At 45.8% G+C, this 26,890-nt stretch overlaps 1 protein-coding gene across 4 annotated transcripts in view; it reads right to left on the reverse strand.

Annotated features, from left to right (window-relative positions):
• LOC113037374 (heparan sulfate glucosamine 3-O-sulfotransferase 5) overlaps positions 1 to 26,890 on the reverse strand; it is a 123,792-nt gene that overhangs the window by 44,858 nt on the left and 52,044 nt on the right. The window contains exon 2 of one of the 4 annotated variants that reach the window (XM_026194371.1): positions 26,805 to 26,866. The exons of the other annotated variants lie outside the window; for them this stretch is intronic. The gene's annotated coding sequence lies outside the window, so the exon portion shown is untranslated. The remainder of the gene's footprint in view (positions 1 to 26,804; positions 26,867 to 26,890) is intronic. 4 annotated transcript variants of the gene reach the window in all.

Raw genomic sequence — 26,890 nt, forward strand, 5'->3', positions numbered from 1 at the left:
AGCGACACGTGAGTTTATACTCCCAATATTTAGCCACCATCTTTGATCCTCACTAAATAAACTACCTTTGTGGGTGGCAGAACCTGGATATCTGTCATTGCTGATCAACAGTGGTATTTGATCAATGGGATTTGATCAGTGGTCATGACAGTTTGCATATTAATGATCAAGGAACTGACCTCACAGCCCATTGTTCATTCAGTGAGCTGGTTTCAGTCATTGTGCAAATCTACTATTTATAAGATTGGGGAAACCTGCAGTCAGTTGAGACTGAAGAAATCACTTGGATGAGTGACGAAACCCTTTTGGAGTTCCTGCTATTTAAATATCACTAAAGTTACTGTCACCATACAAGCTCACCCAGTCACACATAGTCAGAGCATTTTTATCTAACACTCACACACGACATCGTATGCATCGCAGGAAACTTGGGGTTCAGAGTCTTGCCCGAAGGTTAGGATTGGATGGTTGGTAGATTCTACAACCTAAGCCACAGCCACTGAAAAACACCCCAGCACCATCCGCACTAAAAAAAAATCTTGTGATGACATTCATACCTGGACTAGCAAAGGCCTCAGGGGATCGAGTAGTGACAATAAGGTGGGAGGACAAGGTGAAAGCTGAGTAATGTGTAAGTGATGAGAGTCTGAGTCATGACAACACTGCAGGGACTGCTGAGATATCTCCCTGCTGAATGACCAGCTTGTGCCATTCACCTTCTTGGCAATCAACTCAGTCTCTGATTGGTTTATCTTGAGTTGAAATGCAGCAACCTTGGGGGCATCCTAACCGTGCAGTTTCAGTCAGGCATCAGCAGTGAATGCTTTATGTGTATGCCCTTCGACAAACCGGGTCTGACAGCCTGCGTGAACATCCTGGGGATTGTTGAAGATGAGGTGAGGGAGGGAAGGTGGGGGAAGCAGAGGTAGCTGTAGGTGTAGGGGCAGCCCTGCAGTGAAGCTGACATGTGCAAAGAGCTAATTGGCCATGCAGCACTTATGCAAAAGCCTTTTAACTGTTTCCAGCCATCAAGCACCCTCTGATTTACTCTGACAGACCCTCTGCTCCACTTTGCATAAAGACGCGTAGGTGTTTAAAATTTCATCTGTCTCTCTCAGCAGAGGCCTATCATCACTGTCCAGGATTATTTCTCCATCAGGCTGTCAGCAAGAAGCACAGCTCAGCAGGACATTAACCCTTTCAGCTCATCCACTCAGTTCATCCATCACATTTCTTTGTTTTACACAAGAACATAATCAAAAAATTTTGCAGCTGTTATGAATCATCTTAACATTGGCACAATCTAAATATGCTGATCAGAAGGAGTATATTGGTCCCCAGTGAACTCATCATCACCCACCTGTCTCCCCAGTTGATTGCTTGGCACAGTGCTCCGTTCACAGGGCATCAATAAATTATCTGACACAGGAGAACTTGAGATATAATATATATCAGGCTCTTAAAGCCAGGATGTCTCCAATACAGAATATCCTTCAGTTTCAGGTGGTCTTTTATAGAGATCTCATCACTAACAGCACCATACTTTTGTACTATTCTTAGTTAGCGTATTGTCTGTCTTGTCTTAATGTTGGTTTAAAATGGAGCACTGTAACAAAAAATAATTTCCCCCAGGGATCAATAAAGTATTCTGATTCTGATTCTGATACTTAAGTTAATTGTTATTAATTTAGCAACACTGCTAAAGAAAGGTCAGAACAGGAAAGAACTCATGTACAGATATTACTGTTTATAAGAAATAACAAGCAAAGACTCAATGTCATGACTAAAGGCTTTTAAAGCAGTGGGCTTCATCCTGCAGTTTGTTGTGTCAAAAACCGCTTTCAGGCTCTTGTCGTTGTCTGCTGCCTCAATACAACCTGCCAGGAGAAAGTTCCAAAATCAGTGCTGGGTAACAAGACTGTGGTTTACATCCAATCTGAACATTTTCTTTTATTTGGTAAATTGTATATAGCACTTTTCTACTCTCCCAGAGCACTTTATACAACAACATGCTCACCAGCTAACATTCACACTCAGATGCATCGCAGAGCAACTTAGGGTTAATATCTTGGTATGCAGACAGGGATCGAACCACCAACCTTCCAAATAGTAGATGATGCTCTACCTTCTGAACTACAGCCACCTCTTTATGTCCACTTGTTTCATTAATGTTTTTCTTTTGCTTTTACTCGACTTGTTTTGTTGTAGGTTAAAATTGTGGTTTGTATGTATGGATTGATTAATTTTTTTGGCATTTTTTATTTTATTTTTCTAAATATATTCTTAGATTGGGCATCTGACAAGGATGCCTCCGGGGCGCCCCCTGGGTGAGGTGTTCCGGGCATGCCTCACCGGGACGAGGTCCCAGCGCAGACCCAGGACATGCTGGAGAGATTGCCAACAGTACGGCGTGTTTTTAAGTTCCGACTCATGGGAATCCCCCGGCAGCCTACATCTCTCGGCTGGCCTGGGAACGCCTCGGTGTTCCCCCGGATAAGCTAGAAGAGGTGGCTGGAGAGGGAAGTCTGGGCTTCTCTGCTTAGGCTGCTGCCCCCGCGACCTGGCCCCGGATAAAGCGGAAGAAGATGGATGGATGGAAATATATTTTGCAGTATCTCCTTCCCCAGGAATGAGAATTGACTGCCTTACATCGCCCTTACCTTGTAATCGGAAAGTTGCCAGTTCGAGCCCCGGCTTAGACAGTCTCGGTCGTTGTGTCCTTGGGCAAGACACTTCACCCGTTGCCTACTGGTGGTGGTCAGAGGGCCCGGTGGCGCCAGTGTCCGGCAGCTTCGCCTCTGTCAGTGCGCCCCAGGGTGGCTGTGGCTACAATGTAGCTTGCCATCACCAGTGTGTGAATGTGTGCGTGAATGAGTGGATGACTGGATATGTAAAGCGCTTTGGGGTCCTTAGGGACTGGTAAAGCGCTATATAAATACAGGCCATTTACCATTTACACACATAGTTAACCCAATGCAGTTCATTCTGGGCCAGGAAAAACCTTGATCTATAACAGTAAATGACGATTAGTTAGAAAATTTCCCAAAGTGAGGACACCTATAACAGTTTAAAGGCCCGCATGTATAAAAACACGTTTTGCATAATTTTGTTCAGCTAACATAGAGTAATTAAAATGCATAAATAGGATATTGTTAGTTGTTTGTTAATAGTACCGTTTTGACAATTAATTACATTGGGTGAAGATGAGCTGGTCTGTTACTCTAAAATCAAAGGAAACCTAACTATGCATAGTTATAAGTGGATTGTCAGATTTTCCCTGTTTTTACACAGATGAGACAAAAATGCTGATTACGTCAGTGCAACTCATAGATAGCTGTCATGTTCATATTTAGAAACATTTGCGCTGTTGTTCATGTCACTACTTAGATAAACATGTTTCCATGTTGAAGTGACTCTGTCCCTATCACACTCTGCCAAGTCGCATCATCATCGTCTAACATTAGTCATGCATTGTTTGGTTGCTGGGATTTTTCCTGGGTCAATCCACCTGTGTAAACTGGTTTGCCACATAATGAGTCGGTTTCACCATTTCTATACCTTTGTATTTTCACTAATTCATAATTATCCACAGTTACTGTTCCCTTCTTGATCTGAGGGCTACATTTGAAGCCCCGTAGCTGAACAATAGTTCAGTCAGGATAACTACAGTGAACAAAAAGACATTTATTTGTTACTGCAGTAACTTATAATGGAAGGGTGGCTCTCTTCTCTGTGAGAGGGTACACTATCTTACTACTCTCATCTACATACATGAAATTCATTAGTTAAAAACAGTAGAAATGATACAAGGGGGGGGGGGGGGGGGTTGGAATTGTAAATGAACTTGGTTATCCTGGGCTCACTTTGGACTCTACATTTAAAAGCCACAATAAAAAGTTGCTGTAAAATTTCACTCACAGAATTTTAAATTATATAAAAGGACATTTTAATGTTTTGGGTTATGTGGACTTTGATGCTTATCTCCTGCATTTCGTCCTATCCTCTTTGCTAAATTTCACACAGAAAGATCTTTATATTCTTTGCTGTTGGCAAACTGGCTCTTAAATTCCCATATGGGGTGGAGCACATTTGGATACAGATGTTTAAAGGCAAACTTTGCGCAAAGACCCAAGGTGTGTACTTTTTGTGGCTGCTCTGCCAGTATGCACTCTGCATCAGTGAGTACAAAATTGGTACTTGAGTGGATCACTAGTCATAAATTCACCACAAATGTGTGAGGAAATAAGGTCCAAATTGCCAAGGAATAGAAACAGTTTTGTGTTGGCTAGAAGAGGCAGTTCGTCTGCCCATAAAGCTCTTGAAAATTTGCCTGACTCTAGAAGTGCACTTGATGTCTAAAATGGTTTAAGTAGGAGGTGAAATGCAAGGGTACACAAAAAAGAGAGTTTTTTTTTTCAAAGACTGCAGGATTCTGTTTTCACACTGTGAAAGAAAGCAGCAATGAGCTGCCCATCATCTGCTCAGGGAGCCAGTCAACTGTTGCCAGGCAGGGGAGGGAGCTCTGCTTGGTTAGGCAGATTCCTCTTCACATGTCCATTTAACTGTGTCTCCCTGCAAAGTTTCATCCTAGCATCAGTGAACTGTGAACTGACATGGCCCAGCAGACAGCATTGAGAAGGAGAGCAACCACTGTAGCACAATATTCTTCATTCTAGGCATCACTTTATTCATTCTAAACATTGTGGGAATTAATATCTTTCATAACAATCTTAAACAAATGACAAGCTTTAATCTCTTAACATCTATCAAGTGGTTGGCAACCACTGACTGACATCTGTAACTTGAGAGTTTTACATATCTGGACACCCAAATGGAATCGTAAAGCAAAAGAATTGTCCAAAGGACTTATGCAAAATTTGACTTGAAAGGTAAAAACTTCCAATTTTTGAAATTATGCTTATTAGCTACATCCACTTCTGAGTGGTTTAGACCTTTATGCAGAATTTCCATTTATTATTTATTTATTGTTATCCACAAATAGAAATCTTAGGAGAACTGTAAAGCCAAAATAGATCTTCGACTGTTGATATGAGGGTCAGCAACCTCTAGTTTCTGGAACTATGATTGCTTAGCATATGGCTGAAATGCAATGTACCCTTAAAACACTACCTTACCCCTAAGTGGTCTGCCTACGGCTTGCTAAATGTTAAGAGGTCAGAAGAAAAGGTGGTGAGATAGTGTGAGACAGTGTGACTTTCACGAGTCATATTTGCCAGAATCTGAAACTAACTATCCATCATCCCAGTCTCATAGTCCTTCAATCAAATCTGACTGAGGATGGGAAGTAATGCCAGAGTTTCCAGCGCAAGCCACATTACAAAGATGGCTTAAGGGAGGCACTCTTGAGTGTTTCAAGGCTGAAAAGTAGCACTTAACTTGTTTTGCACTGCCCCTGCCTTATTTCATGTTTGTGATGTTTCTTGCCAGATTTCATGGAATTGTGGAACTACAAGTTAAAGTAACTTAATATCTGTCAGGGTCTTTTTGTTTGGTGTTGCCTACACTAAAATACGTAGGAATGCCTCTAGTGACCACTCATGATCAGAATTACAGCTTAACAATGTCCACAGCTGGACTGTTAGAGAGGAGTCCAAGTGATGATACAACAGACAACTAATGTGTAGCTTAAAAAAGGAAGTTTTCAAAGGACTCTTTGCAGTTCTGTGGAAAACTAAGTACACCCTTCATTAGGATTGAAGAGGATAAATAACAGCCAGATGCTGCTAATCAAACACACTTGACTAATTGATTCACCTCTATAAAAACATACGTTTTGGGTATTTAGTTATGTTTTAACACAAAGTCACAATTTTCCTGGGAGAAGATTTCCCAGCAAAGTCACTTCAATGCTCAGAGCATGTAAAAAACTCAAGACCTACATCTCAGGCTACAGCATATTTAGTAAAAGACTGAACAAATATGGCTTGTTTGGATTATTTGCCAAAACCCCCTCTTCTGACTACAAGAAACATGGCAGCACAGCTTAAACTTGCTAAAGAACTACAAATTCTCGAAGAATGTTCTTGGGTGGGCGATATAGCCTAAAAATTATATCATGATTTAACTTTTGCCACTTGCAGATTTATAAGTATAAATACACGAAGGGCATTTACCATCCTTCTTTTTCAATGAGCCATTTTCATTGATGACACACTTCCTAATCTGAAGTGTGAATCTACTGAAACAAGGTGTCTGCAGTGAGTGAGGGGACAGTGGAGTGTGAGATTGACAGACAGCTTGGTATAGCGCCTGCAGTGATGTGTGTGCTGCTGTTGTAGTGAGGAGAGAGCTAAGCATTAAAGTGAAGCTGTTGATTTGCTGGTTGATCTACTTTCCTACCCTCACCTATGGTCAGGAGCTCTAGGTGGTGACCAAAAGAACAAGGCCATGAATACAAGGGGTGGCAATTAGTTTTCATAGAAAGTTTGAAGGGTCCTCCCTTAGAGATATGGTGAGAAGCCTGGTCATTTGACAGCAAATTAAAGTAGAGCCACTGCTCCTCCACCTCGAAAGACACTAGTTGGCGTGGTTCGGGAAGTTGGTGGATGCCTCCTCCGTGATGTATTCCAGGCATATCAGACCAGGAGGAGGCCCTGAACAGACCTGGGACTCACTGGAGAGATTACATCTCTTTTGGCTGGCTTAAGAATGCTTCAGTGTCTCCCAGATGAGCTGGAAGATGTGGCCAGGGCGAAGGAATTCTGGACTTCTCTACTGAGATTGCTGCCCCCATGATTGGATGACTCAATGGATGGATTGATGAATGGTATGAAACAACTCCCTAGCATTTTAGCTTAACCACAAATAAAATACCATAACTTTGGGACGTTTCAGAAGCCTGCACAATGTTGTCACATAATGATCTTCAAGAGGTGAGGTGAGTATGGCAGCCTCGTCGCGAGCTCCCCCAAGCAACAGCTTTTTTCTGTGTTTAATTTTACTTTTCCTTCATTTTTTCACGAGTAGCACAAGTCCCTTTGTGTACGATCGACAAACCTTACTGGACATAAAAGACGGTCTTTCTTATAACTTTCCGGAGTTCAAGTTTTGCAACACGGACGCTCCATTTGCAGACCCCCCATTCATCTCACCTGAGACGCCTTTATTCTCTGGCCCTGGAGGCCTCAAACGCCGACGCAGAGGGAGAAGATCTGGCGTTCTGGTTCGACTGAGATGGCGCACTAACAGACCACCGTTACCCAGTTTATTACTGGCTAATGTGCAGTCTCTGGAGAACAAGCTGTGCGAGCTTCGGGCACGGATCTCATTCCCGCGAGAGATGCGGGACTGCTGCGTGATCTGCCTCACAGAAACCTGGCTATCGGATAAGGTACCGGACTCCGCAATACAACTACCGGGGTTCTCTGTGCACCGCGCGGACAGGTCACAGGATCTTACTGGGAAAAGCAGAGGCGGTGGTGTATGTTTCATGATCAACAACAGCTGGTGTGATTATGCGAACGTGCACCCGGTCAAATCCTTCTGCTCACCGGACCTGGAGTACCTGATGATTAAGTGCCGGCCATTCTGGCTACCGAGGGAATTTACAGCAGTGATTATTACGGCTGTTTACATTCCCCCACAAGCCGACACTGACCGAGCACTCAGGGAACTGTACAGCGCGATGAGCAGTGAGGAAACCGCACACCCAGAGGCAGCGTTTATCACGACCGGGGACTTCAATAAGGGAAAACTGAAGAAAGTCTCACCAAAACTCCTCCAACACATCCATTTCAACACTCGTGGAGACCGGCTACTTGACCACTGCTACACCTCTTTCCGGGATGCGTACAAAGCCCTCCCCCGCGCCCCATTCGGCCAATCAGATCACCACTCCATCCTGATCCTGCCCGCCTACAGGCAGAAGCTGAAACAGGAAGCTCCAACTCAGAGGGCGGTGCACCGTTGGACCGACCAATCGGAGTCTGCGCTGCGGGACTGTTTTGATCACGCGGACTGGGAAATTGTCATGGTCCTGCGGCCATGACTCAGTGACTTTGTGTTTATGTTCTTTATTGTTATTACTTTCATTATTATTCTTGGGCTGTTTTGGGATGGTTTGTGTTTGGGATTTTAGACACTGGGTTCTGGGTTTGTGCTCCCTCTATTGGTCCCTGGTGTTAGTGTTCCCCTGTCTCGTCAGGTTAATCAGGTCCAGCTGTTTCCCCCACCTGTGTGTGATTTCCCAGTGTCTCTTTGTGTACTTATAGTGTGTGTTTTCCTCTGCTCCTCGTCGCGTCGTCTGTATTCATACCTTGTGAAATCCCCTGCGTGCTCTCCCTGCTGCTCTCCCTTCATGTTCAGGTTTGCCACTCCTCTGTGTAGTTTATCCCAGTTTAGTTCGTCCTTAGTTCTGTTTGCCATCTCCACTTTATGTCTGGTATTGTTAAGAAATCACCCTTCACATCTGAATAAGTGCTGCATTTGAGTCCTCCTTCCACTCTTCACACGGCCGCTGCCCCGAACCGTGACAGTACGACGCGACCACAAGATGGACCCAGCAGCGCTTAATCCGTCCAGGGGGCTACGGGAGACGCTCATCGATGCCACACAGGAGCTGATCGACCTGTGGCTGGAAAGCCCGGGTGGCACGTCCCAGCGCGCTATAGAGAGGCGGCTACAGCGTCTGGTGACCGGTCTCCCATGGCTTCTGGACTCGCTCTGTTCGTGGGAGCAGGAGTTTCTCCTTTTGGACCTTGGACTTCACCCCGCGTCTGCATTTCCTTTCGAGCAGCCTGAGGCGGTGAGTGAGCGGGATGCATGGGCTTCCCCAGATTCCGGGACTTTGTTTTCTGGGGCTATTCAGAGCGGGATGGGAGACTGTACGGGTCGCTTACCTACCTTCGTGGTAACGGATCCTTCCCAAGTGGGCGTGTACAAACCCTCTGGAAAACTGACAGACTGTGTCTCTGCCGCTCCTTCTGAGCCAGGACTTTTTCGCCATTCTCCGGCTCAGTTCTGTGTCCAGCCACAAGCTTCCCGGTCTGTAGCTCAACCGTTAGCCTCCCTACGGACACAATTACCTGTTCTGCCGCCGCTCCAGTTAGCCACTCAGTCACCACCACCGCTAGCATCGCTTCAACCCATAGTTCAGTTAATGGCTGAGTCACAATATTCACACTGTTTTTCCACCGCTGTTTCTAAGCAGGGAGACGAACTGGTTTACAACGGACCTGTTCCTCAAAAGCTGGCAACATTAGAGACTGTTGCTCACTCCGGGGCTTCCCCAGAGGCTGGGTTACTGCCCTCAGCTTACTCTGGACCCCTGGATGCCAAGATGCCAGCTGTGAACTGCACCGGGCTGTCACTGCCTGAGCAGGGTCAGTGCTCTGCGCAGCTGCAGCCCACCGTACGTGCGCCAGAGGCCCACGTGCCTCCTAGTTTTGTTTCATGTGTGCCAGAGGCCCACGTGCCTCCTAGTTTTGTTTCATGTGTGCCAGAGGCCCACGTGCCTCCTAGTTTTGTTTCATGTGTGCCAGAGGCCCACGTGCCTACTGGTTTTGTTTCATGTGTGCCGGAGGCCCCGGTGCCCGCTGGTTCTGCGGCTGTTTTCGCTGGGGGGCCCGAGGAGCCCATCCAGCCTCCTGCTTCGCCTGCTGGGGGGCCCGGGGAGCCCGTCCAGCCTCCTGCTTCGCCTGCTGGGGGGCCCGAGGAGCCCGTCCGGCCTCCTGCTTCGCCTGCTGGGGGGCCCGAGGAGCCCGTCCGGCCTCCTGCTTCGCTAGCTGGGGGGCCCGAGGAGCCCGTCCGGCCTCATGCCACACCGGCTGCCACGTCGGCTGGGGGGCCCGAGGAGCCCGTCCGGCCTCATGCCACACCGACTGCCACGTCGGCTGGGGGGCCCGAGGAGCCCGTCCGGCCTCATGCCACACCGGCTGCCACGTCGGCTGGGGGGCCCGAGGAGCCCGTCCGGCCTCCTGTGGCTGCTTCTCCACCTGTGGCTGCTTCTCCACCCGTGGCTGCAGCGCCGCCTCCTGCAGTACCACCACCTGCAGCGCTACCACCTGCTACTACCACGCCTCAGCCTGAGGACTCATCCTCGCCTGGCCTGGCTTCGTCCTCGCCTGGCCCGGCTTCGTCCTCGCCTGGCCCGGTTTCGTCCACGCCTGGCCCGGTTTCGTCCACGCCTGGTCCGGCTTCATCCTCAGCTTCATCCTCGCCTGGCCCGGTTTCATCCTCGCCTGGCCCGGTTTCATCCTCGCCTGGCCCGGCTTCATCCACGCCTGGCCCGGCTTCAGCCTCGCCCAGCTTCAGCTTCATCCTCGCCCGGTCCAGCTTCATCCTCACCCGGTCCAGCTTCATCCTCGTCTGGTCCAGCCTTCGTGTCTGCATCTTCGTCTGGTCCAGCCTTCGTGTCTGCATCTTCGTCTGGTCCAGCCTTCGTGTCTGCATCTTCGTCTGGTCCAGCCTTCGTGTCTGCATCTTCGTCTGGTCCAGCCTTCGTGTCCGCATCGTCGCCTGCAGCAGCGTCTTCAGCATCTTCGCCTGCTGCGGCCCCGGCTTCCGTGCCTTCAGCCTCGCCTGGCCCAGCCTCGTTTGGGTCTGGAGCTAAACGGCCGTTTTCTAGACCGCTGCCTAGGCTACTGGCCGGACCCTCTTCGCCTGACTGGCCGCCGTTGCCTTCCACACGGCCGGCCCCCGGACCCTCTTCGCCTGAGTGGCCGCCGTTGCCTTCCGCACGGCCGGCCCCCGGACCCTCTTCGCCTGAGTGGCCGCCGTTGCCTTCCGCACAGCCGACCCCCGGACCCTCTTCGCCTGAGTGGCCGCCGTTGCCTTCCGCACGGCCGACCTCCTGAACCTTTTGTGCGCCTCTACGGCCTTCTTCGTGGCCGGCCGCCTGAACTGTGCTTCGGACTCTGCTCCCCTGTGAGTTTTGTGAACGTTTGTTTGGGACTCTGGGGCCTTCGTTTTGGTCATGGCCCGGTCCCTCCGTCCTGGGCCCCCTGCCACCCGCCCGGGTCTGGTGGTGTGTTTCTGTGGCTGTCAGGGGCCAGCCCTTGAGGGGGGGGGGGGGGTACTGTCATGGTCCTGCGGCCATGACTCAGTGACTTTGTGTTTATGTTCTTTATTGTTATTACTTTCATTATTATTCTTGGGCTGTTTTGGGATGGTTTGTGTTTGGGATTTTAGACACTGGGTTCTGGGTTTGTGCTCCCTCTATTGGTCCCTGGTGTTAGTGTTCCCCTGTCTCGTCAGGTTAATCAGGTCCAGCTGTTTCCCCCACCTGTGTGTGATTTCCCAGTGTCTCTTTGTGTACTTATAGTGTGTGTTTTCCTCTGCTCCTCGTCGCGTCGTCTGTATTCATACCTTGTGAAATCCCCTGCGTGCTCTCCCTGCTGCTCTCCCTTCATGTTCAGGTTTGCCACTCCTCTGTGTAGTTTATCCCAGTTTAGTTCGTCCTTAGTTCTGTTTGCCATCTCCACTTTATGTCTGGTATTGTTAAGAAATCACCCTTCACATCTGAATAAGTGCTGCATTTGAGTCCTCCTTCCACTCTTCACACGGCCGCTGCCCCGAACCGTGACAGAAATGTTTCACGTGGCTGCTAGGGACATTGATGAGTACACAGACTCAGTCTGCGGATTTATCAGGAAATGCATGGAAGATGTCGTCCCATCCAGAACAGTTAAATCCTTCCCAAATCAAAAACCCTGGATTAACGGAGATGTTCGCGCGGCACTGGTGGCACAGAGCACTGCCTTTGCCTCCGCGAACACATCGGACTACAAACACGCACATTACCAACTCCGGAAGACGATCAAAGCAGCCAAACGTGAGTACAGGGACAGGGTGGAGCAACAGTTTGACAACCCTCGGAGTATGTGGCAGGGACTAAACACGATCACAGACTTTAGAGGGAAAACCAACACACCGCAGACTCTGTGTGAGGATATAAACGTATTCTACGCTAGATTCGACACAGCGAACACCATGAGACCGGACAGTGTGCGCACCGCGGTTGACGTCAGTGCGCACACTGTGTCTGAGGAGGATGTGCGGAACTGCTTCAGGACGGTGAACGCGCGCAAAGCTACTGGTCCGGACGGGATTCCCGGCCACGTCCTCAAGTCATGCGCGGCTCAGCTGGCTGGAGTGTTCACGTACATCTTCAACCTTTCCCTCTCTCTGTCTGTAGTCCCAGCCTGCTTCAAAATGGCCACCGTCGACCCTGTACCCAAATCCTCCACCATCTCCTCACTGAACGACTGGCGACCTGTAGCCCTGACCCCCATCGTAAGCAAATGCTTCGAGAAGCTGGTCAGGGACTTCATCTGCTCTGCACTACCCAACTCACTGGACCCTCTACAGTTCGCATACCGCCACAACAGGTCCACTGATGATGCCATAGCCCTGACACTACATACTGCCCTGTCACATCTGGAGAAGAGAGACACGTATGTGAGAATGCTGTTGGTAGATTACAGCTCAGCATTCAATACCATCTTTCCCTCGAAGCTGGACAGGAAACTGCAGGATCTAGGACTGAGCAGCTCCCTCTGCAGCTGGATCCTTAGCTTCCTGTCTGACAGACGCCAAGTGGTCAGACTGGGCAGCATCACCTCATCCCCCATCACACTGAACACTGGTGCTCCACAGGGGTGTGTACTGAGCCCTCTCCTATACTCACTCTACACCTACGACTGCACGGCCACGAACAACTCCAACATCATTGTGAAGTTTGCAGACGACACTACAGTGGTGGGTCTTATCACCAATGGTGATGAGACGGCCTACAAGGAGGAGGTCAGCGCCCTGACCCACTGGTGTCAAGACAACCATCTCACCCTCAACGTCGCAAAGACAAAGGAGTTGATAGTGGACTTCCGGAGGTGCAGAGAAGTACAAACCCCCATCACCATCAACGGCGCTGCTGTGGAGAGAGTGAGCAGCTTCCGGTTCCTTGGTGTACATCTGGCTGAGGATCTTACGTGGTCAGTACACACAAACAAAACAGTGAAGAAGGCGCAGCAGCGCCTCTTCTTTCTCAGGAGACTGAAAAGATTCGGCATGAGCCCCCGCATCCTCAGGACCTTCTATCACTGTGCCATTGAGAGCATCCTCACTGGATGCATCACCACCTGGTATGGCAACAGCACCGCCTACAACTGCAAAGCTCTCCAGAGAGTAGTGCGGTGTTCTGAACGGATAATTGGAGGTGAGCTTCCCTCCCTCCAGGACATCTACAGGAAGCGCTGCCTGAGGAAAGCGGGGAGGATCATCAAGGACTCCAGTCACCCCAGCCATAAACTGTTCAGACTACTTCCCTCAGGAAGGAGGTTCTGCAGCATCCGGTCCCGTACCAGGAGACTGAGAGACAGCTTTTTCCATCAGGCCATCAGACTGCTGAACACGTCATAGACACCTCAGCTTCACTACTGGAACTTCAATATTATGCACTCCATACTGTACAGTAATGCCACTGTTTTGCACATGTCTCAACTCGGTATATTTTTATATATTTTATTTATTGTTTACTCTATTTAATTTGTAAAATATGTGTACACACACACACACACGTAGAAAAATATTTAGTATACACATCCAGAAATGCATATACTATTATATATTGTACATATATTTATTAGTTTCAGATGTAGCCATTCTTGTATTTTGCTTGTTTACGTTATTGTATTTTTGCACAACTCTGTTGCTTGTGAAGCTCGCACACAAGAATTTCACTCACATGTACTGTACCAATGTACCTGCACATGTGATGTGACAATAAAAGTGATTTGATTTGATTTGATTTGATTTGAAACTGTAAAATATTTTCTAGCTGGGATCTTGTATCTGGTTAAAGCCCTTGCTTCCAACATTGCAACAGCATCAGTCATTTTTATCCACCATTTGCTCTGTCTGGAGTGTAGGTAGCAAGTACAGCTTGTGAGTGGTCCAACGATGCTCAGTGAAGTCATTTGTTTACATGTGGGTTGCTTATCACCAGCTGTATCTACTTATTCATAGCCTGGTTGTACACACCCACCCCAACCCAAAGAGCTGCGCGAAGGGACAGAGCAGCGGACCTGCAAGGAGGACCCCAAAAATGCATCACACGGGCCAGGACAATGCATGGGAGGCAAAGCTAGGAAAATTGAAAAGAAGGGAAGGGAGCCACAGAGCCAAGTCAGAAAGAACCAGCAGTTCCCCCCTCACCCCGGTCCCATCAGCCTATATATCTAGTGCAACTCCCGCCCCACCCGGAGCCAAGAGATAACACAGGAGAGAGCCCCCGATGACCACTGAGGTACCCACATAGTCATAGGGACCTCTCTTAATTATGATTCCTTATGAAAAAGGATTAATCAAGACGACAATAAAGCGAAGAATCTATCTAAAAATCTGCTGCCTTTTTTTTTATCTTCAAAGGATGATACCACAGCTGATAATGCACCCATTTAAAAAGCTGTGGTGGAGGTGACATGGTATCACAGACCTTGACAAATTTCCACTGGGTTAAGCTCTATACACTGTCTCTTTATTTGGTCCAAATAACCTTTGCGCTCTGCAAAGCATCCTCATTGTCCTTCAGTAAACAAGCCATAAGATTATAATGCAAGGGCTGGAGGAGAATCCATTAAAAGTCTCTTGATCCCCCACAGCCAGACACATTCAATTCAAGAGAGGCCTGGAGTCACAAAGGAAACAAAGCTCTGTTATTAATGGGCTCCGTCTGTCTTGGACACGTTTGCCATTTCTGTAATGTCACAGAGTGGCGAATAAGGACGCAATAAAACTCAGAGCCTGGAAACTCCACTTATTACAATTAATAATTCATTTGACGGCATTAACTAGGCAAAACTCTACATCTTACATAGCTGGAATAGAGAGTCTGTGGTAAGTATGCGCAGGGGTACCACCAGGGGCAGACCAAACCAAAGAGATTGTTACTGCCAAAAATGACTGCACCAAGAGCACAGATCATGAATAATAGATTTGATTTTAGATTAACACAATGATCACCAAACATGGGTAAGAGACTGTTGTGTTTCTTCAAATTGGCAGATAGTAGTCATCTTGAAAATGAGGTAGCTTTAAATTGGCAGAAAAAGGACACCTGGACATTCTTCTAAGTTCTGCACACGATGGGTTGAGGATACTTCCAGAGCACATTAAAGATGCAATCTAGAAAACCAAAGAACAACCATAGCACAAGAGGGACCTTTGAGTGACATACAGGCAACGCAATCTGATTGGTTTATATGTGAGCATATAAACATCAGCAGTATAAGCTACAATTACTTTAAAAAATTGATGAACACATGAAGACTCAGCACGCTAAAACTAAAGGAGGTGGATGATGTAATACACTAAACAGTGGTACTAGTTAATTTTAAGAACTCTTGGTCAACAAGTGTGAAACAATACCAGTTCAGGCTTCACAGTATTTCTGTTTGTTACAGCCAGACAGTGCAATTTAACCGAAATTAGGGTGGAGGGACCAACTACTGCAAAACAAAAATGGAAATCAATGGGCTGTTTTCTGTTTTGTTCTGTTCTGTTTCTAGAATGAAAGAAAGACGTACAGGTGAGGCTGCTCTGGGCTTCTGCTTGTGAAAAACATGTTGTTCATGTGGAATATTGTGAAGCTTCTCAGACGATACAGTTTGGCTCATATATGAAAAAGCTGAGCTGATTTGAGTGGAACTAAATATATTTAGTTCTACTCAAATCAGTCTTAACAAAGACCCATCTGAATTATGTAAACGCTTTATTAAAACAGATTGAGACCTTCCGCCACCAGTGATTCAAAAATCTGCTTTGCTTTCTGCTTTGCTTAACTACAAAGAAAACCAAGTATTTGAATAATAGAAAGGCAAATAGGTGCCCACAACTTCAGTGAGGCAGATGATGTGAAGTCCAGCTGACTACACTGTGTGCTTTAAAGTGCTGCAAAGTGGAATAAAGCACAGCTGGAAATCTGATTACAGCAGACAGTCTGAGGCAATCTGGCAAAATTTTCACTTTAATCATATTTTGAACCCACCTACGGAATAAATGTGCACTGAATCAGATTTTCAAAAACTGCTTTTAGCATTTCCTAAGCAAATCAAGCTGTTGCATTTTTAAGGGAAAAAAACAATCATTAAGTGTTCCTACATGATATAATTTAATTTACAGAAAGCATTTGTATAGAGCATATTTTAAATCAAGCACTCATGCTTTGGGAGTTTGGGATCTCAGTGACATTAGTAGCTCAGTATGACAGATTACAAAGACCTTGCTGCACCTATGATCCTATAAATAGACTCAGAGGACTTCTGTAGCACCTACAAAAATACATTAGGTAGCACTTCATAACTTTACTTCACAGTCTGCAACTTTTGGTACAATTTCCCAACCTTTAATTATACAATGCAATTAAGGGTACAAATTCCAGTACCTAAAAATATCCACAGGTACCTAATTACACTTACAATGTAGATAAAATAGAACAAGTAAAAAATAAGAGTTTTAAAGGAAAAGAGAAACCAAGCACCCACTTCCCAATTTGTTACCAAGGAGGGCTTTTAATATCTGCTGTTTGATGAACTGACTTTTTATAGGCTTAGAGTTTTATCATGGTGGATGGGGGTATGGTTCCATGCTTTAGTGTAAAAAAAAAATACTAGTTTTCATACTCACATTTCTACAACATTCGCCTTCACTCCATGTGAAAAATGCCTGTTTCCTCTCTCCAGAGAGTAGTCATCTTGAAAATGAGGTAGCTTTAATTAGGTGCGTAACCTGCGTACTGTTCTAAAGAACAACTAAGAACAAGCCACATATGACTTCAAAGTTCTTTCTGAAAGGCCATTTTACACATGAATATGGATGAAACACTGGAACATTCAAGTCTTTAACATTTGTGAAAAGAGCTTTCGTCTGATGAAAGGGCTTCAGCAGTGAAGAGAAGTACGCTGGAAGGCTGGTCACATTAGTTTTAATTGGTCAGAATTTGTTGCATTTCATGCCCGTACAGTCGTCTGACATGAAAAAGAAAGTACAGAAACGTGAGTACAAAAAGTAAAACAGCAATAAGCAATAAGATGTAATATCAGCTGTGGATAACTGTTACAGTAAACACATGCTGGTTTCTGTGTAGTTGTGGAAAGTTAAGTAAATCCAATAGGTCCTCAGTTTCTCTGATACCAGGAGTATGTGATATTGACCTGCAATGCTGCTGAACCATGACACATGGGCATCTGTGACACAGGGGAGAGTGTGGCAAATCCTTTAACATACTACTGATAAAACTACCAGGTGAGTCTGGGCTGTAACCGAGAGCATTTCCTACACAGTGTTCAGACAGCATAAAAGTTGTATCCTGTCAAAACCAGAATGCTGCAGCTTAGCTGGCTGATCCAGCACCTGTGAAAATACAGCTGCTGCGTATGAGATCAGAGCTCCATACTGCAATTTCAGAATACTTCGTTTATATTCTCTAATGTTTTTATTTTGACACTCAGGATTAAGCTTTGATAAGGGCTAAAACCACTTTTGGGGATCTCTATGCACATTTTCAGGCACTGAAAAGTTTTATGAATTGCAACAACACATCATAAAGTCAAAGAGATGCTGAAGTATTCCTGTTGCTGCACACCTGTTGTTTAGTCTTTACTTGACCAAATGGTTTCCTGCCTTCTATCAGAATTATGTTGTCAGCACAATCTAGGCTGAAATGAGCATGGCCAAAAATTAATGTTGCTGAAAATTGATGGCTGTGGGCTATAATGCCCAGCAGGTGTTTCAGTAATGCAGAAGTTACCCTTCATGGAGCATACAAACAGCTTGAGCTAAGGTTGATGTCATTTTGCATTTTACCCTCTCCTTCATGTTACCATCCTGTGACTACATCTTAAGTGGTGACGCTGCCACTATGCCAACGCAATGAAGTTAAGGGCTTGTGTGAAGGGCAGTAGTTTATGTGTCTGTTTTGCTCCCTGTGTAGCCCGGTGGCAGCAGTTTATCAAGTATACTGGAAAGGTGACTGCAGTTACACCGACGTGTCATTGAGCAGCAATGACCCTGGTCCCTTCCTCACAGGACTCAGCAATTGCTTCTATCTGTTAACATCCACTTCAATTACAGCTCATCACCAGCAGCTTGTTGGAGTCGCCAGCAGCAATATGCAACGATAAAAAGGCACAAAGCCTGAGCACACTGAACAGCCCTGAATGTTGCTCATCATCTTTATCACTACATTTCTGCCAGTCAGTTCACAAATTTGCAGAAAGTAAATCATTCTTTTCCCTGTAAGGCTTTGGATATAATTGCAAATATTTTCAAATACACCTAAGCATATAAAGTAAAAGATATAAAAAGAAAGAAATACATAACAGGTATACAACACGTTCTAATCCCAAAACATAACATACCAACGCAATGTGAGAAAATGTTGCTATGTTATGCTTTCGGGCGCCCAACCCAACTGTATGTTACGCATGAGAGCGGGTTGGAGCGAATGTATAAATGTAAGGTTAGGGTTAAGGTTAGGTTAGTGCTGCAATAGAAAGCCGTGAAGCGAATAAAAAGGGAAGCGGGCAGCTTTCTATTCCACTTCAATCAAGAATCCAGAGCATTTGATAAGGACGCGGAGGTGTACCTTTCGCGTTACTATGACATGCCTCGGGCCGTGACAAATCGCCAGTATGTTACGCGTTGGGAATGATAATGCTCTGTAGGTATGAAACTACCCAGCATAACAATAGACCTTCTGTTTACGTTAGATACAACTTCTTTTGCCACTAAGCTGCTGAACAGCTAGCAAATCTAGCAAATCATCTGCTGATGTAGTCATTCAATCAGTCAGATTAAAAGATAAATTCAAATTCTAACAGTTGTTGCTCAGTATAATTTGGTGAACATTAATGTACTCTTGATAGCCCACCCAAGTACAGCCTGTGTTGGAATCACTGAAGTCAGCATTATTTGACAGAGGAAGGCATTCATTTTCTATGAATAATTCAGCTGTCATGACATGAGCAGAGCGGGGTGAGGGCATTGAATAAGAAACAAAGAGTTGAAGTTCTTCTGACATGACTTGAAACAGAATCTCTAGCAAAAATAGGCTAGAGCTCCAGCAGATTAAAGACTTCCACATTTGCTCAGGCACCTAATTTCCATAAAAATGTATGATGAGGCACTTGAGTATTACAATATATGGAGCTGTTTAGTTTTATTAAGTAAATTGATGAAAAAATTAGATTTCTCAGTCTAAGTGGATATAATAACCTACAGTATTACTTTAAAAGTCTGTGCTGCTCCCAGCTTAGCTTTAAAACAGAATAATTGGACAGTAGAAAATACTTCTAAACTCTTCCATCTTGCAATACCATAATAAACAGATTGGTGTGTGGTAAGGCCAGTTCAACCTCACTGTGGATTTGTCAAGGCAAATACTCTGACACACTCATTTTTACCTCATCAAGTACTACACTGAGGCCAAGGCAGTCAGCTGCAGAGAAGACATTAAATCTCTGTGCATTAACACTAACAAGGCCAGAACAGACACATTACCCTGTGGACTAAAAGTATCTCGCTACTGGCTCGAGTAGGAGATAAGGCCAAGAAAAAGAAATACATTTAACCTACATTCAGACAAACTCTAATAAACAACTCCCCTCCAACCTTTAAACAGTCGTATGTTATACATAGTAAAATACATTTAATGACTGGAGTCCTCTTTTGGGGCTGTTCTCTCGATTATGCTGTGAGCAGCTATTGATTTCAGGTTGTCTTCTGCCTCATTAGACCATGGCAGAGCACTGCCCTGCAAGCTAAAAGAAGATCCATAAATAAGCTGACTACACAAGATCTTTTGTAAAATTGTTAAGCTTTTATGGTTACTGTGAAACAATAAAGCCAAAAAAGGACAGGTACATTTGATGGCCTGAGAATGAATGAAGCACCAAAGGTTTGAGGTTTGTCAGGGTTCCAAGTTGCACTGAATTAGTCCTAACTGAGTCATTATACCTATTACCATTTCATTATGCCGGTAGCCTATGTATGAGGCAGAGGCTTGGGAAAGGAGAAACCAGAGTCAAAGCCACAAACAAGATCAAAATGATCCCTCTGAGGGTGTGTTGCAATTGATCTGCTTTCAACTCCAGAAATGCTGGGAAAAAGATGCAAACCTTGCTCACCACACAGCCAAAGACCAGTGGCCCTGGCTGCTCCTGAGTGTTTGATCACTTAATTAAAACACTAGTACAGCTGCAGGAAATGTAAAAGAATAAATGATGTCTATTTCATGGGAAACTCTTTGAATGATCAGAGGAGCAGACAAACAAACCCTTCTAACAGGTTTCACTTCTCTTGGAAAGGTTGATTTGGTAGGTATAATCTATCAGTCCTGTCCCATCTCCTATCTTCATTTGAGGGTTTTTCTTTTTTTGGTTATTGTTTTTTGGTTATTGTTGGAATAATTGTCACAATTGTTCTGTTATTACAGCAATAAAGTCACTAAGCTAATTTCTACAACTCTTTCCAATATCTACGTGGTATAGCCCATCAACTTTATCTCTCTTTCATCACTATAGCTGCACATCCTTTCCAACTTGATCTCTCCATCTATCCAAGACAAGTCCTGAACTTCTTCTTCAGTGTCCAGCCTCGCTATAAACCTTTTCTTTTGCCTTTGCCATACACCTAGCCTTGCAGTACTCAGTATTTAATCTCTTCTTCACTTTCTTTACTTTTTCATTTCCTACTCCTTCCTTTGAATAGTCTCCTGCACTTTGCGTTGTCTTCATTCCTCTGTTGAGATGATACTGCAAACACCTTGACAGTTTCACTTCAGCTGTACTTTCCCAGTCACCAGGTAACTCTCCCCTACCACCGAGAGCCTATGTCAACTCTTTCCTCAACTCAACACATTCTTCCTTCCTCAACTTCCACCATTTATTCCTTTCTCTCCCTAACGCCATACCCACCCAACACCTCATCATTTCTGGTCCCTTCACCTACATGTCCATTAAAGCTCCAATCATCACCCTCTGTCTATTGGAGAAACTATCTACAACTTCCTCCAACTTCCTCCAGAAATCTTATTTCTCTTCCAACTGACATCCAATGTCATTTCTTTCATTTGATATATGTAACTTCCTTCTCTCCATAATCTCAACCAGCTCTCTCTCTTTACCAGTCATAGTTCCAAATTTAAAGACCCTGCTTGTCATGGTCCCTGTGCCTCACCAGCTGATTCTGTATTAGGCAACATGTTTTCTCTCTCTCTCTCTCTCTCTCTCTCTCTCTCTCCCTCCCTCCTCTGCCGGGGCGATGCTCATTATGGGCTCCCGCCCCTGGCCCACGCACCTGCTGCCAATCGGGATAATCACAAGGCCGATTTAAGACAGCAGCACTGTGTCACTCGTCGCTGGATCGTTGAGTTATCAGCATCTATCCCGGACCTTTCCCTGCCTGCCTGTCATCCCGTGGACGAGTGAGTGGATGGTGTTTCCCCAGTGTGGGGAGTGAAGAGAGAGAGCCTTTGGAGGACGTCAGATTCCCGTCTTTTCCCTCACATACCCCGGAACCCTGGACCCCCCTCCCCTCCCTCCAGCACTTTGTAAATAGCATCACCTGGTGTCGTTGTGTAAATAAAATCTGTAAATCCTGTAAGGAGTCCCGGTCTGCGCCTGAGTCCGTTAACTGAAACCATGACAGAACGATCCAGCCATCATGGACTCAGCAGGTCGGGACCCAGCCGCTCAGGACCCTGTTGCTCAGGCACTCATCGCTCAGGGAGCTGCTCTGGCTCGACATGAGCAAATGCTCGAGCGGCTCCACCATGAAATGGCGTTGCTTACGCAGGCGGTCGCTCGCTTAACACCTCTGGAGAGTGATCCCCGGCCGGCGGCTCCCGCCCCCCAGGAGCCTGCGCCTGCCGCTGCGAGCGCACCTCCGGCACCTCTGCCACCCTCGGACGGACCCCTGCCCACGCCGGAACCTTTTACGGGTGAGTCGGACAAGTGTGCTGGTTTTCTGGCTCAATGTACTCTTGTGTTCCGTGAGCAGCGGTGCTTCCATAACAACGACGGTGCCAAAATAACCTTTTTTGTCCAGTTGCTGCGGGACCGGGCTTTAAAGTGGGCTCAGGTCGTGCTTAGCTCGGATCCCGGGATTGCCTATGCTGATTTCCTGTCTAAATTCCAGACCGTGTTCAATAAAGGCTCAGGCGCTGAAGTCGCCGCGCTTCGTCTGCTGAACTACAAACAAGGGAAGCGGAGCATGTCTGACTATTCTATTGATTTTTGGATTTTGGCTGAAGAGACAGGCTGGGGCCCGGAGGCCTTACGGAGTGCACTGCTCAATAATGTTCGTGAAGAGGTGAAAGATGAACTCATTATGCGAGATCTCCCCCACTCTCTCACCGAGTTAATGGCTTTATGTATTAAGGTGGATGACCGGCTGCGAGCTCGTCGTCTGCCGCGGCACTACAATTCCCAGGAGGCCACGGGGCAGTGGAGGGCTGGCTCCACCTCGGAGCCCAGCTCTTCCCGGCAGGCAGAGAGCGCAGACGGAGGAGAGCAACCCATGCAGATTGGAGGCTCGCATCTCTCCGCCGCGGAACGCCAGCGCCGTATCTCTGCCGGTGAGTGCCTCTATTGCGGCCACAAGGGACATGTGGTCGCCTCTTGCCCATCTCGAGCAAAAGGTCGCGCCCACCAGTGACGGTAGGAGTGCTGGTGGGCGGTCTCAGCCAAGACAAATCTCCTCCACGGTTAATGCTGTCTGCCCAGCTCACGGTCAACACCAAAGGTCATGCTCTCTCCGTTTTGATAGATTCAGGGGCGGAACAGAATTTTATTGACTCTGAGTTAGCAGACCGCCTTCAGCTAGGGCAGGAACCTCTTCCCCACACTTTGCATGTCACTGCTTTGTCCGGCCAGCGCCTACCTGACATTACTCACGTCACTGAGCCCGTTATTCTTACTCTGTCTGGCAACCATACTGAGGAAATATGTTTTTTTGTGTTTAAGGCCACTCGGACGCCGCTCATTCTCGGGCACCCCTGGCTTCGTCAACACAACCCGTGCATTAATTGGCTTACGGGACGCATTACGGGGTGGGGAGAGGAATGCCATATGACCTGCCTTAAATCCGCCTCACCGCCTCACACACCAGCCTCCCTCGCCAAGTCGACCGCGCCCTCCGATTTGTCCGGAGTGCCCCCTGTTTATCATGATCTCGCCGAAGTGTTTCGCAAGGACCGGGCCCAGTCGTTGCCTCCTCACCGACCGTACGATTGCGCTATCGACTTACTCCCTGGCGCGCCATTGCCTACTAGTCGTCTCTACAGCATCTCTCTACCGGAGCGAGAGGCTATGGAGTCATACATCTCAGAGTCCCTCGCCGCCGGCTTGATCCGCGCATCCTCATCGCCCGTAGCAGCAGGGTTTTTCTTCGTCGAGAAAAAAGACAAGTCTCTCCGCCCGTGCATCGACTACCGTGAATTAAATAACATAACCATCAAAAACAAATATCCACTCCCACTTCTGACCTCTGCTTTTGAGCTGCTCCAGGGGGCGACAGTTTTCAGCAAATTGGACTTGAGGAGCGCATATCACTTAGTTCGGATCTGAGAGGGCGACGAGTGGAAGACCGCCTTCAATACTCACCTTGGACACTTTGAATACTTGGTTATGCCGTTCGGCCTCTCTAATGCTCCTGCAGTTTTTCAAGCACTCGTTAATGATGTTTTGAGGGATTTCATCAACAGGTTCGTCTTCGTCTACCTTGACGACATCCTGATCTTCTCCAAATCACTGTCAGAGCATGAGACCCACGTCAGACAGGTCCTGCAACGCCTGCTGGAAAATCGGTTGTTCGTAAAAGGTGAGAAATGTGTCTTCCACGTGTCCACAGTTGCCTTCTTAGGCTACGTCATCGAGCAGGGAGACCTACGTCCTGACCCAGCTAAGGTGAAAGCCGTGGTGGAGTGGCCTGAACGATGCTGCTCTCACCTCCACATTGCCTTTCCTTCTGTCTCACTGCCTTCTAACATGCCTTCCCTTTCTTCTCCTTTGTCTTTGACCAACAGTGGCATGGTTTCCACTGCTGGTTTAACAGCATCGCACTGATTGGAACGCCTGAACTCAATGATTTGAATGGGTGAGTGAATACTTTTGGTAATATAGTGTATAAAAGTAACAAAGCTGGTGGACACTGGTGACCCAAATAAACTAATTGTCTGCTGACCCTTGGCGTGACACAAGAACGTCTACTCTGTCAAGCGCCAGAGTCTTGTGATACAGGATCCGTACTTACATGGAACCATTTTAACCAACAAAGTATTATATAGTAATTTTCTTTTATTTATTCAGAACTGCCATTCAAACTGATATGCAAACTCTGCACAAGTAAGCACTACTCCAGCAACAGCTCTTTGTAAGTTCATGTAAGCTGCAAGCTGGTCTCACCCTGGACTTATTCCAGTGCATTGCATTGGCCACTGTCAATGTTATTCAGCTCCAACACAATGACTAAAAGCACCAAGAGTTTATATGCTGTCTAAGATATCCCAGATCTTAACATAGATTGTTATGATGCTATCTGCTTGAGCTGTGAGTGTATGGTGTATGGTGAGACTGTCCAGGGTAAACTACCTAGCAGCGAGGCTAAAAGCTGGAAGTCTGTACGTATCTGAATGGAGAACTCACTTTAGGGAAGTGAATTTTATTCTTTTTTATTCCCCCCCCCAAAAAACTGTACATGAGTAGAAAGAACACTCTTTCTATTTTCTTCTTTTTTTATCTACACAGTTTGCATATGTTCATTGAAAGAAGCTACAGCTGACAAATGTTAGTGCTTTTTTGTGAGCTGAAGAAGGCCTACAAAAGAGTCAAATATGAAGGCGAAAATGTCTTATGATAAATGTATTATTTTTCTAGAAGATAAAAGCATGCCTTTATTGATTTTCCATGTTTCTAATAATTTGGCTGCCTTACAGCACATTTTAGTCTCTAAAAGTCTTTACATTTCCCTACTCTCTGTTTGGTCGCTATGCAGAGCTGCCAGAGAAAGACTGAGCTAAATTCCTGTGATCTTAAAAGGAAACGAGGGAAATTAATGGCTAGCCCTTCACTGCCTGCACTTTATGATTGATAACAGCAGAAGGAGGGTGGTGGGTGATTTCAACAGTATGGCAAATTTTGAATTCCAGCTCCTTCAGAATCAGGGTAAATTTGTGCTGACAGGTGATAATTTAAACACACTGGAACAGCTGGTTCTGAGTAACAGGGCATCTGTATGCGCGTGTGCATGTGCGCTACATTCAGCTGGCTCCATGCACGCTTGTATGAAGACTGGTTGTCATATTTCCTTTGAATGAATTCCATTCGTTCACAACATTTAACTTCATGCTTATGCAGGTGTGTTGGTCTCAGAAGCCAAGAAACTCTTTTTTACAGAACACTGCCTGCTCAATCCACAGCTCTAGAGATATAATTTTCCTTTGTTTTCTCCCTTATCAAATGTCTCCCTTCTTATACAAACCTGCAGAACTTTCTGTGACTTCAGACTAACAAAGAGTTTCATTTCAGCACTCTTGTAGGACATTTTTATAAATATATCCTGTCTAGAAAGTGCTTCTGTTGACTTGCATTCTTATATAATTCAGTTGCAGTGACTTTGTTGGGACCACACTCATTCTTCCCTAAAAGAGTCAACAGTATTTCTCACTGAATGTATCTGGATCTTCTTGATGAGTCTTTAGTTTCACAGACTATGCAATAAACTTTGTAACACATATACATTTAGATGTGTGTCACTGAGATGGATAACCATTGCGCTCTACTCTTTTATTCCTTCATGTATGCATGTATGTAAATGGCTGCGTAATGTACCATCACAAATATGTAAATTATAGTGCTTGTGTGTAATCTCCCAGAATCGAGGAAATCTTTTGAACACTTTTACACTGCCTGACAACATACTGTATATCAAAAATGGACATAGCACAGCATGAATAGGTTGGTCAAATGCAATATTGTACATTTACTCATGTACTTTACTAATATATAGCAGTGTTTTGGATGGAAATTCTGCACTTCATTCATTGTACTTGCTTGAAAGCTTTAGTTGCTTCCTGTTTTCCTGCACTTGTCAACATCCACCAGGTCAGTAAAAAACACTTAGCAAGCATAGTTTCAGAAACTAGAAGATAGCACCTTCCAAATCTGTTCTTTTGTTATTCAGATAAATGTTCTATATAAAGAAGTCAATTAGATGGGAATTATATTATTATCTGGCACATGCAACACAAATGGTTCCTAACATTTCCCACATGCCCATGTTTATTTGGGACCTATAAATCTACTTGTGACTTATGAATGCAATTTTTCAAGAAGGAATGCACCCAGCATCACAAAGAGTCAGCTGAGACATGACTAATGTTGAACCAACCTAGAACAGCTGAACCACACAAAACAACCTTTAAATATTACAGGGTCAACAAAGTTTTAATAGAAGAGTTAGACATTGCCCTCCATTTGATTTGTGGGTTTTGGTGTATATTTACGTTGTTTACACATGCCAGCAGTCTTAATTTGGTGATATTTCAGAGTAGAGCTGTCACTTCATCTCAGAATAAGCCTATAAAGCACTGAAGGTGCTGACACATGAAAAGAGATATGAGTGGTGGGATTAATCATGTGCCACAGAATGTGTATAAGGAGGGACGTACCTCAGCTAAGCTGCAGGAAATATGATGCAGGGAGAAAGAGGAAAGATGGGGCACACTGATTGATGAGTGTGGTGTGGATTTAGTTCTCTGCCTACCTACACTCAACTCCACCCCCACCCACCTGAGGTTGGTTTAAAGTAACAGCATGTGCCATGAGAAGCAGCAGCAGGTTCCATCAGCCATCTAAGCAACACAGGTGGACAGGAA

Source organism: Astatotilapia calliptera, chromosome 15, assembly GCF_900246225.1.
Source record: "Astatotilapia calliptera chromosome 15, fAstCal1.2, whole genome shotgun sequence".
Taxonomy (NCBI): domain Eukaryota; kingdom Metazoa; phylum Chordata; class Actinopteri; order Cichliformes; family Cichlidae; genus Astatotilapia; species Astatotilapia calliptera.